This window comes from Xyrauchen texanus, chromosome 25 (genome assembly GCF_025860055.1).
Source record: "Xyrauchen texanus isolate HMW12.3.18 chromosome 25, RBS_HiC_50CHRs, whole genome shotgun sequence".
Taxonomy (NCBI): domain Eukaryota; kingdom Metazoa; phylum Chordata; class Actinopteri; order Cypriniformes; family Catostomidae; genus Xyrauchen; species Xyrauchen texanus.
Window position 1 is genome coordinate 30,225 of NC_068300.1, and position 17,677 is coordinate 47,901.

Below are 17,677 nucleotides of genomic sequence, written 5' to 3' on the forward strand. Positions count from 1 at the left end.
CACATGATCAGAGTGTCAACAACAAACACACACTACAACAACACACACATGATCAGTGTCAACAACAAACACACACTACAACAACACACATGATCAGATTGTAACAACAAACACACACTACAACAACACACACATGATCAGAGTGTCAACAACAAACACACACTACAACAACAACACACATGATCAGAGTGTAACAACAACACACACATGATCAGTGTCAACAACAAACACACACTACAACAACACACATATGATCAGAGTGTCAAGGACAAACACACACTACAACAACACACATGATCAGAGTGTATCAACAAACACACACTACAACAACACACACATGATCAGTGTCAACAACAAACACACACTACAACAACAACACACATGATCAGAGTGTAACAACAAACACACACTACAACACACACATGATCAGAGTGTATCAACAAACACACACTACAACAACACACACATGATCAGAGTGTCAACAAAAAACACACACTACAACAACACACATGATCAGTGTCAACAACAAACACACACTACAACAACACACAGATGATCAGAGTGTCAACAACAAACACACACTACAACAACACACACATGATCAGAGTGTCAACGACAAACACACACTACAACAACACAAACATGATCAGAGTGTCAACAACAAACACACACTACAACAACACACACATGATCAGAGTGTCAACGACAAACACACACTACAACAACACACACATGATCAGAGTGTCAACAAAAAACAAACACTACAACAACAACACACATGATCAGAGTGTAACAACAAACACACACTACAACAACACACACATGATCAGAGTGTCAACAACAAACACACACTACAACAACACACACATAATCAGTGTCAACAACAAACACACACTACAACAACAACACACATGATCAGATTGTAACAACAAACACACACTACAACAACACACACGATCAGTGTCAACAACAAACACACACTACAACAACAACACACATGATCAGAGTGTAACAACAACACACACATGATCAGAGTGTCAACAACAAACACACACTACAACAACACACACATGATCAGAGTGTCAAGGACAAACACACACTACAACAACACACATGATCAGAGTGTATCAACAAACACACACTACAACAACACACACATGATCAGAGTGTCAACAACAAACACACACTACAACAACACACATGATCAGAGTGTAACAACAAACACACACTACAACAACACACACATGATCAGAGTGTCAACAACAAACACACACTACAACAACACACATATGATCAGAGTGTCAAGGACAAACACACACTACAACAACACACATGATCAGAGTGTATCAACAAACACACACTACAACAACACACACATGATCAGAGAGTCAACAACAAACACACACTACAACAACACACATGATCAGGGTGTCAACAACAAACACACACTACAACAACACACAGATGATCAGTGTCAACAACAAACACACACTACAAAAACACACACATGATCAGAGTGTCAACGACATAAAACACACACTACAACAACACAAACATGATCAGAGTGTCAACAACAAACACACACTACAACAACAACACACATGATCAGAGTGTCAACGACAAACACACACTACAGCAACAACACACATAATCAGACAGTCAACAACAAACACACACTACAACAACACACACATGATCAGAGTGTCAACAACAAACACACACTACAACAACACACACATGATCAGAGTGTCAACCACAAACACACACTACAACAACACACACGATCAGAGTTTCAACCACAAACACACACTACAACAACACACACATGATCAGTGTCAACGACAAACACACACTACAACAGCAACACACATGATCAGAGTGTCAACGACAAACACACACTACAGCAACAACACACATGATCAGAGTGTCAACAACAAACACACACTACAACAACACACATGATCAGTGTCAACAACAAACACACACTACAACAACACACATGATCAGAGTGTCAACAACAAACACACACTACAACAACAACAACACACATGATCAGAATGTCAACGACAAACACACACTTCAACAGCAACACACATGATCAGTGTCAACAACAAACACACACTACAACAACAACACACATGATCAGAGTGTCAACGACAAACACACACTACAACAACAACAACACACATGATCAGAGTGTCAACAACAAACACACACTACAACAACACACATGATCAGAGTGTGAACAACAAACACACACTACAACAACACACACATGATCAGAGTGTCAACAACAAACACACACTACAACAACACACATGATCAGAGTGTCAACAACAAACACACACTACAACAACAACAACAACACACATGATCAGAGTGTCAACAACAAACACACACTACAACAACACACACATGATCAGAGTGTCAACAACAAACACACACTACAACAACAACAACACACATGATCAGTGTCAACAACAAACACACACTACAACAACACACATGATCAGAGTGTGAACAACAAACACACACTACAACAACACACATGATCAGAGTGTCAACAACAAACACACACTACAACAACAACAACACACATGATCAGAGTGTCAACGACAAACACACTACAACAACAACACACATGATCAGTGTGTCAACAACAAACACACACTACAACAACACACATGATCAGAGTGTCAAAGACAAACACACACTACAACAACACACACATGATCAGAGTGTCAACGACAAACACACACTACAACAACAACAACACACATGAGCAGAGTGTCAACGACAAACACACACTACAACAACAACAACACACATGATCAGAGTGTCAACGACAAACACACACTACAACAACAACACGCACATGATCAGAGTGTCAACAACAAACACACACTACAACAACACACACATGATCAGAGTGTCAACAACAAACACACACTACAACAACAACACACATGATCAGAGTGTAACAACAACACACACATGATCAGTGTCAACAACAAACACACACTACAACAACACACATATGATCAGAGTGTCAAGGACAAACACACACTACAACAACACACATGATCAGAGTGTATCAACAAACACACACTACAACAACACACACATGATCAGTGTCAACAACAAACACACACTACAACAACAACACACATGATCAGAGTGTATCAACAAACACACACTACAACAACACACACATGATCAGAGTGTCAACAACAAACACACACTACAACAACACACATGATCAGAGTGTAACAACAAACACACACTACAACAACACACACATGATCAGAGTGTCAACAACAAACACACACTACAACAACACACATATGATCAGAGTGTCAAGGACAAACACACACTACAACAACACACATGATCAGAGTGTATCAACAAACACACACTACAACAACACACACATGATCAGAGAGTCAACAACAAACACACACTACAACAACACACATGATCAGGGTGTCAACAACAAACACACACTACAACAACACACAGATGATCAGTGTCAACAACAAACACACACTACAAAAACACACACATGATCAGAGTGTCAGCGACATAAAACACACACTACAACAACACAAACATGATCAGAGTGTCAACAACAAACACACACTACAACAACAACACACATGATCAGAGTGTCAACGACAAACACACACTACAGCAACAACACACATAATCAGACTGTCAACAACAAACACACACTACAACAACACACACATGATCAGAGTGTCAACAACAAACACACACTACAACAACACACACATGATCAGAGTGTCAACCACAAACACACACTACAACAACACACACATGATCAGAGTTTCAACCACAAACACACACTACAACAACACACACATGATCAGAGTGTCAACAACAAACACACACTACAACAACACACATGATCAGAGTGTCAACAACAAACACACACTACAACAACAACAACACACATGATCAGAGTGTCAACAACAAACACAAACTACAACAACACACACATGATCAGAGTGTCAACAACAAACACACACTACAACAACAACAACACACATGATCAGTGTCAACAACAAACACACACTACAACAACACACATGATCAGAGTGTGAACAACAAACACACACTACAACAACACACATGATCAGAGTGTCAACAACAAACACACACTACAACAACAACAACACACATGATCAGAGTGTCAACGACAAACACACACTACAACAACAACAACACATGATCTGAGTGTCAACAACAAACACACACTACAACAACACACATGATCAGAGTGTCAACGACAAACACACACTACAACAACACACACATGATCAGTGTCAACAACAAACACACACTACAACAACACACATGATCAGAGTGTCAACAACAAACACACACTACAACAACACACACATGATCAGAGTGTCAACGACAAACACACACTACAACAACACACACATGATCAGAGTGTCAACAACAAACACACACTACAACAACACACACATGATCAGAGGGTCAACCACAAACACACACTACAACAACACACACATGATCAGAGTTTCAACCACAAACACACACTACAACAACACACACATGATCAGAGTGTCAACGACAAACACACACTACAACAACACACATGATCAGATTGTAACAACAAACACACACTACAACAACACACACATGATCAGAGTGTCAACAACAAACACACACTACAACAACAACACACATGATCAGAGTGTAACAACAACACACACATGATCAGTGTCAACAACAAACACACACTACAACAACACACATATGATCAGAGTGTCAAGGACAAACACACACTACAACAACACACATGATCAGAGTGTATCAACAAACACACACTACAACAACACACACATGATCAGTGTCAACAACAAACACACACTACAACAACACACACATGATCAGAGTGTCAACGACAAACACACACTACAGCAACAACACACGTGATCAGAGTGTCAACAACAAACACACACTACAACAACAACACACATGATCAGAGTGTCAACAACAAACACACACTACAACAACAACAACACACATGATCAGAGTGTTAACGACAAACACACACTACAACAACAACAACACACATGATCAGAGTGTCAACAACAAACACACACTACAACAACACACACATGATCAGGTGTCAACAACAAACACACACTACAACAACACACATGATCAGAGTGTCAGCGACAAACACACACTACAACAACAACAACACATGATCAGAGTGTCAACCACAAACACACACTACAACAACACACATGATCAGAGTGTCAACGACAAACACACACTACAACAACAACAACACATGATCAGAGTGTCAACAACAAACACACACTACAACAACACACATGATCAGAGTGTCAAAGACAAACACACACTACAACAACACACACATGATCAGAGTGTCAGCGACAAACACACACTACAACAACACACACATGATCAGAGTGTCAACAACAAACACACACTACATCAACAACACACATGATCAGAGTGTCAACAACAAACACACACTACAACAACAACACACATGATCAGAGTGTCAGCGACACACACACAACACACATGATCAGGTGTCAGCGACAAACACACACTACAACAACACACATGATCAGAGTGTCAAAGACAAACACACACTACAACAACACACACATGATCAGAGTGTCAGCGACAAACACACACTACAACAACACACACATGATCAGAGTGTCAACAACAAACACACACTACAACAACACACACATGATCAGAGTGTCAGCGACAAACACACACTACAACAACACACACGATCAGAGTGTCAGCGACAAACACACACTACAACAACAACAACACACGATCAGAGTGTCAACAACAAACACACACTACAACAACACACACATGATCAGTGTCAAAGACAAACACACACTACAACAACACACACATGATCAGAGTGTCAGCGACAAACACACACTACAACACACACATGATCAGGTGTCAGCGACAAACACACACTACAACAACATCACACATGATCAGAGTGTAACAACAAACACACACTACAACAACACACACATGATCAGAGTGTCAACAACAAACACACACTACAACAACACACATGATCAGAGTTTCAACCACAAACACACACTACAACAACACACACATGATGAGAATGTCAATGACAAACACACACTACAACAACACACACATGATCAGAGTGTCAACGACAAACACACACTACAACAGCAACACACATGATCAGAGTGTCAACGACAAACACACACTACAGCAACAACACACGTGATCAGAGTGTCAACAACAAACACACACTACAACAACAACACACATGATCAGAGTGTCAACAACAAACACACACTACAACAACACACATGATCAGAGTGTCAACAACAAACACACACTACAACAACACACATGATCAGAGTGTCAACAACAAACACACACTACAACAACAACAACACACATGATCAGAGTGTTAGCGACAAACACACACTACAACAACAACAACACACATGATCGGAGTGTCAACAACAAACACACACTACAACAACACACACATGATCAGAGTGTCAGCGACAAACACACACTACAGCAACAACACACGTGATCAGAGTGTCAACAACAAACACACACTACAACAACAACACACATGATCAGAGTGTCAACAACAAACACACACTACAACAACAACAACACACATGATCAGAGTGTTAGCGACAAACACACACTACAACAACAACAACACACATGATCAGAGTGTCAACAACAAACACACACTACAACAACACACACATGATCAGGTGTCAACAACAAACACACACTACAACAACACACATGATCAGAGTGTCAGCGACAAACACACACTACAACAACAACAACACATGATCAGAGTGTCAACCACAAACACACACTACAACAACACACATGATCAGAGTGTCAGCGACAAACACACACTACAACAACAACAACACATGATCAGGTGTCAACAACAAACACACACTACAACAACACACATGATCAGAGTGTCAAAGACAAACACACACTACAACAACACACACATGATCAGGTGTCAGCGACAAACACACACTACAACAACACACACATGATCAGGTGTCAACAACAAACACACACTACATCAACAACACACATGATCAGAGTGTCAACAACAAACACACACTACAACAACAACACACATGATCAGAGTGTCAGCGACAAACACACACTACAACAACACACATGATCAGGTGTCAGCGACAAACACACACTACAACAACACACATGATCAGGCGTCAGCGACAAACACACACTACAACAATACACACATGATCAGGTGTCAGCGACAAACACACACTACAACAACACACACATGATCAGAGTGTCAGCGACAAACACACACTACAACAACACACACATGATCAGAGTGTCAGCGACAAACACACACTACAACAACACACACGATCAGGTGTCAGCGACAAACACACACTACAACAACAACAACACCACGATCAGAGTGTCAACAACAAACACACACTACAACAACACACACATGATCAGTGTCAAAGACAAACACACACTACAACAACACACACATGATCAGAGTGTCAACAACAAACACACACTACAACACACACATGATCAGAGTGTCAGCGACAAACACACACTACAACAACATCACACATGATCAGAGTGTAACAACAAACACACACTACAACAACACACACATGATCAGAGTGTCAACAACAAACACACACTACAACAACACACATGATCAGGTTTCAACCACAAACACACACTACAACAACACACACATGATGAGAATGTCAATGACAAACACACACTACAACAGCAACACACATGATCAGGTGTCAGCGACAAACACACACTACAGCAACAACACACGATCAGGTGTCAACAACAAACACACACTACAACAACAACACACATGATCAGAGTGTCAACAACAAACACACACTACAACAACACACATGATCAGGTGTCAACAACAAACACACACTACAACAACACACATGATCAGGTGTCAACAACAAACACACACTACAACAACAACACACATGATCAGGTGTTAGCGACAAACACACACTACAACAACAACAACACACATGATCAGAGTGTCAATGACAAACACACACTACAACAACACACACATGATCAGAGTGTCAACAACAAACACACACTACAACAACACACACATGATCAGGTGTCAACCACAAACACACACTACAACAACACACGCGATCAGGTGTCAGCGACAAACACACACTACAACAACAACAACACATGATCAGGTGTCAACAACAAACACACACTACAACAACACACATGATCAGTGTCAGCGACAAACACACACTACAACAACACACACATGATCAGGTGTCAGCGACAAACACACACTACAACACACACATGATCAGGTGTCAGCGACAAACACACACTACAACAACATCACACATGATCAGAGTGTAACAACAAACACACACTACAACAACACACACATGATCAGGTGTCAACAACAAACACACACTACAACAACACACATGATCAGGTGTCAACAACAAACACACTACAACAACACACACATGATCAGGTGTCAGCGACAAACACACACTACAACAACACACACATGATCAGGTGTCAGCGACAAACACACACTACAACATCACACACATGATCAGGTGTCAACAACAAGCGCACACTACAACAACACACACATGATCAGGTGTCAACCACAAACACACACTACAACAACACACACATGATCAGGTTTCAACCACAAACACACACTACAACAACACACACATGATCAGGTGTCAGCGACAAGCGCACACTACAACAGCAACACACATGATCAGGTGTCAGCGACAAACACACACTACAGCAACAACACCGCGATCAGGTGTCAACAACAAACACACACTACAACAACAACACACATGATCAGGTGTCAACAACAAACACACACTACAACAACACACATGATCAGGTGTCAACAACAAACACACACTACAACAACACACATGATCAGGTGTCAACAACAAACACACACTACAACAACAACAACACACATGATCAGACTGTCAACAACAAACACACACTACAACACACACATGATCAGGTGTCAACAACAAACACACACTACAACAACACACACATGATCAGGTGTTAGCGACAAACACACTCTACAACAACAACAACACACATGATCAGGTGTCAACAACAAACACACACTACAACAACACACACATGATCAGGTGTCAACAACAAACACACACTACAACAACACACACATGATCAGAGTGTCAACAACAAACACACACTACAACAACACACATGATCAGGTGTCAACAACAAACACACACTACAACAACACACACGATCAGGTGTCAACAACAAACACACACTACAACAACACACACATGATCAGGTGTCAACCACAAACACACACTACAACAACACACATGATCAGGTGTCAGCGACAAACACACACTACAACAACAACAACACATGATCAGGTTTCAACAACAAACACACACTACAACAACACACATGATCAGGTGTCAAAGACAAACACACACTACAACAACACACACATGATCAGGTGTCAGCGACAAACACACACTACAACAACACACACATGATCAGGTGTCAATGACAAACACACACTACAACAACACACACATGATCAGACTGTCAACAACAAACACACACTACAACAACACACACATGATCAGAGTGTCAACCACAAACACACACTACAACAACACACACGATCAGAGTGTCAGCGACAAACACACACTACAACAACAACAACACATGATCAGAGTGTCAACAACAAACACACACTACAACAACACACATGATCAGGTGTCAACCACAAACACACACTACAACAACACACACATGATCAGGTGTCAGCGACAAACACACACTACAACACACACATGATCAGAGTGTCAGCGACAAACACACACTACAACAACATCACACATGATCAGAGTGTAACAACAAACACACACTACAACAACACACACATGATCAGGTGTCAACAACAAACACACACTACAACAACACACATGATCAGGTGTCAACAACAAACACACTACAACAACACACACGATCAGAGTGTCAGCGACAAACACACACTACAACAACACACACATGATCAGAGTGTCAGCGACAAACACACACTACAACATCACACACATGATCAGAGTGTCAACAACAAGCGCACACTACAACAACACACACATGATCAGGTGTCAACCACAAACACACACTACAACAACACACACATGATCAGGTTTCAACCACAAACACACACTACAACAACACACACATGATCAGAGTGTCAGCGACAAGCGCACACTACAACAGCAACACACATGATCAGAGTGTCAGCGACAAACACACACTACAGCAACAACACACGATCAGAGTGTCAACAACAAACACACACTACAACAACAACACACATGATCAGAGTGTCAACAACAAACACACACTACAACAACACACATGATCAGGTGTCAACAACAAACACACACTACAACAACACACATGATCAGGTGTCAACAACAAACACACACTACAACAACAACAACACACATGATCAGACTGTCAACAACAAACACACACTACAACAACACACACATGATCAGAGTGTCAACAACAAACACACACTACAACAACACACACATGATCAGGTGTTAGCGACAAACACACACTACAACAACAACAACACACATGATCAGAGTGTCAACAACAAACACACACTACAACAACACACACATGATCAGAGTGTCAACAACAAACACACACTACAACAACACACACATGATCAGAGTGTCAACAACAAACACACACTACAACAACACACATGATCAGGTGTCAACAACAAACACACACTACAACAACACACACGATCAGAGTGTCAACAACAAACACACACTACAACAACACACACATGATCAGAGTGTCAACCACAAACACACACTACAACAACACACATGATCAGAGTGTCAGCGACAAACACACACTACAACAACAACAACACATGATCAGAGTTTCAACAACAAACACACACTACAACAACACGCATGATCAGAGTGTCAAAGACAAACACACACTACAACAACACACACATGATCAGGTGTCAGCGACAAACACACACTACAACAACACACACATGATCAGAGTGTCAACAACAAACACACACTACAACAACAACACACATGATCAGAGTGTCAACAACAAACACACACTACAACAACAACACACATGATCAGGTGTCAGCGACAAACACACACTACAACAACACACATGATCAGAGTGTCAACGACAAACACACACTACAACAACAACAACACATGATCAGAGTGTCAACGACAAACAAACACTACAACAACACACATGATCAGTGTCAAAGACAAACACACACTACAACAACACACACATGATCAGAGTGTCAATGACAAACACACACTACAACAACACACACATGATCAGACTGTCAACAACAAACACACACTACAACAACACACACATGATCAGAGTGTCAACCACAAACACACACTACAACAACACACACATGATCAGAGTTTCAACCACAAACACACACTACAACAACACACACATGATCAGTGTCAACAACAAACACACACTACAACAACACACATGATCAGATTGTAACAACAAACACACACTACAACAACACACACATGATCAGAGTGTCAACAACAAACACACACTACAACAACAACACACATGATCAGAGTGTAACAACAACACACACATGATCAGTGTCAACAACAAACACACACTACAACAACACACATATGATCAGAGTGTCAAGGACAAACACACACTACAACAACACACATGATCAGAGTGTATCAACAAACACACACTACAACAACACACACATGATCAGTGTCAACAACAAACACACACTACAACAACAACACACATGATCAGAGTGTAACAACAAACACACACTACAACACACACATGATCAGAGTGTATCAACAAACACACACTACAACAACACACACATGATCAGTGTCAACAAAAAACACACACTACAACAACACACATGATCAGTGTCAACAACAAACACACACTACAACAACACACAGATGATCAGAGTGTCAACAACAAACACACACTACAACAACACACACATGATCAGAGTGTCAACGACAAACACACACTACAACAACACAAACATGATCAGAGTGTCAACAACAAACACACACTACAACAACACACACATGATCAGAGTGTCAACGACAAACACACACTACAACAACACACACATGATCAGAGTGTCAACAAAAACAAACACTACAACAACAACACACATGATCAGAGTGTAACAACAAACACACACTACAACAACACACACATGATCAGAGTGTCAACAACAAACACACACTACAACAACACACACATAATCAGTGTCAACAACAAACACACACTACAACAACAACACACATGATCAGATTGTAACAACAAACACACACTACAACAACACACACGATCAGTGTCAACAACAAACACACACTACAACAACAACACACATGATCAGAGTGTAACAACAACACACACATGATCAGAGTGTCAACAACAAACACACACTACAACAACACACACATGATCAGAGTGTCAAGGACAAACACACACTACAACAACACACATGATCAGAGTGTATCAACAAACACACACTACAACAACACACACATGATCAGAGTGTCAACAACAAACACACACTACAACAACACACATGATCAGAGTGTAACAACAAACACACACTACAACAACACACACATGATCAGAGTGTCAACAACAAACACACACTACAACAACACACATATGATCAGAGTGTCAAGGACAAACACACACTACAACAACACACATGATCAGAGTGTATCAACAAACACACACTACAACAACACACCACGATCAGAGAGTCAACAACAAACACACACTACAACAACACACATGATCAGGGTGTCAACAACAAACACACACTACAACAACACACAGATGATCAGTGTCAACAACAAACACACACTACAAAAACACACACATGATCAGAGTGTCAGCGACATAAAACACACACTACAACAACACAAACATGATCAGAGTGTCAACAACAAACACACACTACAACAACAACACACATGATCAGAGTGTCAGCGACAAACACACACTACAGCAACAACACACATAATCAGACTGTCAACAACAAACACACACTACAACAACACACACATGATCAGAGTGTCAACAACAAACACACACTACAACAACACACACATGATCAGAGTGTCAACCACAAACACACACTACAACAACACACACGATCAGAGTTTCAACCACAAACACACACTACAACAACACACACATGATCAGTGTCAGCGACAAACACACACTACAACAGCAACACACATGATCAGAGTGTCAACGACAAACACACACTACAGCAACAACACACATGATCAGAGTGTCAACAACAAACACACACTACAACAACACACATGATCAGTGTCAACAACAAACACACACTACAACAACACACATGATCAGAGTGTCAACAACAAACACACACTACAACAACAACAACACACATGATCAGAATGTCAACGACAAACACACACTTCAACAGCAACACACATGATCAGTGTCAACAACAAACACACACTACAACAACAACACACATGATCAGAGTGTCAACGACAAACACACACTACAACAACAACAACACACATGATCAGAGTGTCAACAACAAACACACTACAACAACACATGATCAGGTGTGAACAACAAACACACTACAACAACACACATGATCAGAGTGTCAACAACAAACACACACTACAACAACACACATGATCAGAGTGTCAACAACAAACACACACTACAACAACAACAACACACATGATCAGAGTGTCAACAACAAACACACACTACAACAACACACACATGATCAGAGTGTCAACAACAAACACACACTACAACAACAACAACACACATGATCAGTGTCAACAACAAACACACACTACAACAACACACATGATCAGAGTGTGAACAACAAACACACACTACAACAACACACATGATCAGAGTGTCAACAACAAACACACACTACAACAACAACAACACACATGATCAGAGTGTCAACGACAAACACACTACAACAACAACACACATGATCAGTGTGTCAACAACAAACACACACTACAACAACACACATGATCAGAGTGTCAAAGACAAACACACACTACAACAACAACAACACACATGATCAGAGTGTCAACGACAAACACACACTACAACAACAACAACACACATGATCAGAGTGTCAACAACAAACACACACTACAACAACACACACATGATCAGAGCGTCAACAACAAACACACACTACAACAACAACAACACACATGAGCAGAGTGTCAGCGACAAACACACACTACAACAACAACAACACACATGATCAGAGTGTCAGCGACAAACACACACTACAACAACAACACGCACATGATCAGAGTGTCAACAACAAACACACACTACAACAACACACACATGATCAGAGTGTCAACAACAAACACACACTACAACAACAACACACATGATCAGAGTGTAACAACAACACACACATGATCAGTGTCAACAACAAACACACACTACAACAACACACATATTATCAGAGTGTCAAGGACAAACACACACTACAACAACACACATGGTCAGAGTGTATCAACAAACACACACTACAACAACACACACATGATCAGTGTCAACAACAAACACACACTACAACAACAACACACATGATCAGAGTGTATCAACAAACACACACTACAACAACACACACATGATCAGAGTGTCAACAACAAACACACACTACAACAACACACATGATCAGAGTGTAACAACAAACACACACTACAACAACACACACATGATCAGAGTGTCAACAACAAACACACACTACAACAACACACATATGATCAGAGTGTCAAGGACAAACACACACTACAACAACACACATGATCAGAGTGTATCAACAAACACACACTACAACAACACACACATGATCAGAGAGTCAACAACAAACACACACTACAACAACACACATGATCAGGGTGTCAACAACAAACACACACTACAACAACACACAGATGATCAGTGTCAACAACAAACACACACTACAAAAACACACACATGATCAGAGTGTCAACGACATAAAACACACACTACAACAACACAAACATGATCAGAGTGTCAACAACAAACACACACTACAACAACAACACACATGATCAGAGTGTCAACGACAAACACACACTACAGCAACAACACACATAATCAGACTGTCAACAACAAACACACACTACAACAACACACACATGATCAGAGTGTCAACAACAAACACACACTACAACAACACACACATGATCAGAGTGTCAACCACAAACACACACTACAACAACACACACATGATCAGAGTTTCAACCACAAACACACACTACAACAACACACACATGATCAGAGTGTCAACAACAAACACACACTACAACAACACACATGATCAGAGTGTCAACAACAAACACACACTACAACAACAACAACACACATGATCAGAGTGTCAACAACAAACACAAACTACAACAACACACACATGATCAGAGTGTCAACAACAAACACACACTACAACAACAACAACACACATGATCAGTGTCAACAACAAACACACACTACAACAACACACATGATCAGAGTGTGAACAACAAACACACACTACAACAACACACATGATCAGAGTGTCAACAACAAACACACACTACAACAACAACAACACACATGATCAGAGTGTCAACGACAAACACACACTACAACAACAACAACACATGATCAGAGTGTCAACAACAAACACACACTACAACAACACACATGATCAGAGTGTCAACGACAAACACACACTACAACAACACACACATGATCAGTGTCAACAACAAACACACACTACAACAACACACATGATCAGAGTGTCAACAACAAACACACACTACAACAACACACACATGATCAGAGTGTCAACGACAAACACACACTACAACAACACACACATGATCAGAGTGTCAACGACAAACACACACTACAACAACACACACATGATCAGAGTGTCAACAACAAACACACACTACAAAAACACACACATGATCAGAGTGTCAACCACAAACACACACTACAACAACACACACATGATCAGAGTTTCAACCACAAACACACACTACAACAACACACACATGATCAGAGTGTCAACGACAAACACACACTACAACAGCAACACACATGATCAGAGTGTCAACGACAAACACACACTACAGCAACAACACACGTGATCAGAGTGTCAACAACAAACACACACTACAACAACAACACACATGATCAGAGTGTCAACAACAAACACACACTACAACAACACACATGATCAGAGTGTCAACAACAAACACACACTACAACAACACACATGATCAGAGTGTCAACAACAAACACACACTACAACAACAACAACACACATGATCAGAGTGTTAACGACAAACACACACTACAACAACAACAACACACATGATCAGAGTGTCAACAACAAACACACACTACAACAACACACACATGATCAGAGTGTCAACGACAAACACACACTACAGCAACAACACACGTGATCAGAGTGTCAACAACAAACACACACTACAACAACAACACACATGATCAGAGTGTCAACAACAAACACACACTACAACAACAACAACACACATGATCAGAGTGTTAACGACAAACACACACTACAACAACAACAACACACATGATCAGAGTGTCAACAACAAACACACACTACAACAACACACACATGATCAGTGTCAACAACAAACACACACTACAACAACACACATGATCAGAGTGTCAACGACAAACACACACTACAACAACAACAACACATGATCAGAGTGTCAACCACAAACACACACTACAACAACACACATGATCAGAGTGTCAACGACAAACACACACTACAACAACAACAACACATGATCAGAGTGTCAACAACAAACACACACTACAACAACACACATGATCAGAGTGTCAAAGACAAACACACACTACAACAACACACACATGATCAGAGTGTCAACGACAAACACACACTACAACAACACACACATGATCAGAGTGTCAACAACAAACACACACTACATCAACAACACACATGATCAGAGTGTCAACAACAAACACACACTACAACAACAACACACATGATCAGAGTGTCAACGACAAACACACACTACAACAACACACATGATCAGAGTGTCAACGACAAACACACACTACAACAACACACATGATCAGAGTGTCAAAGACAAACACACACTACAACAACACACACATGATCAGAGTGTCAACGACAAACACACACTACAACAACACACACATGATCAGAGTGTCAACAACAAACACACACTACAACAACACACACATGATCAGAGTGTCAACGACAAACACACACTACAACAACACACACGATCAGAGTGTCAACGACAAACACACACTACAACAA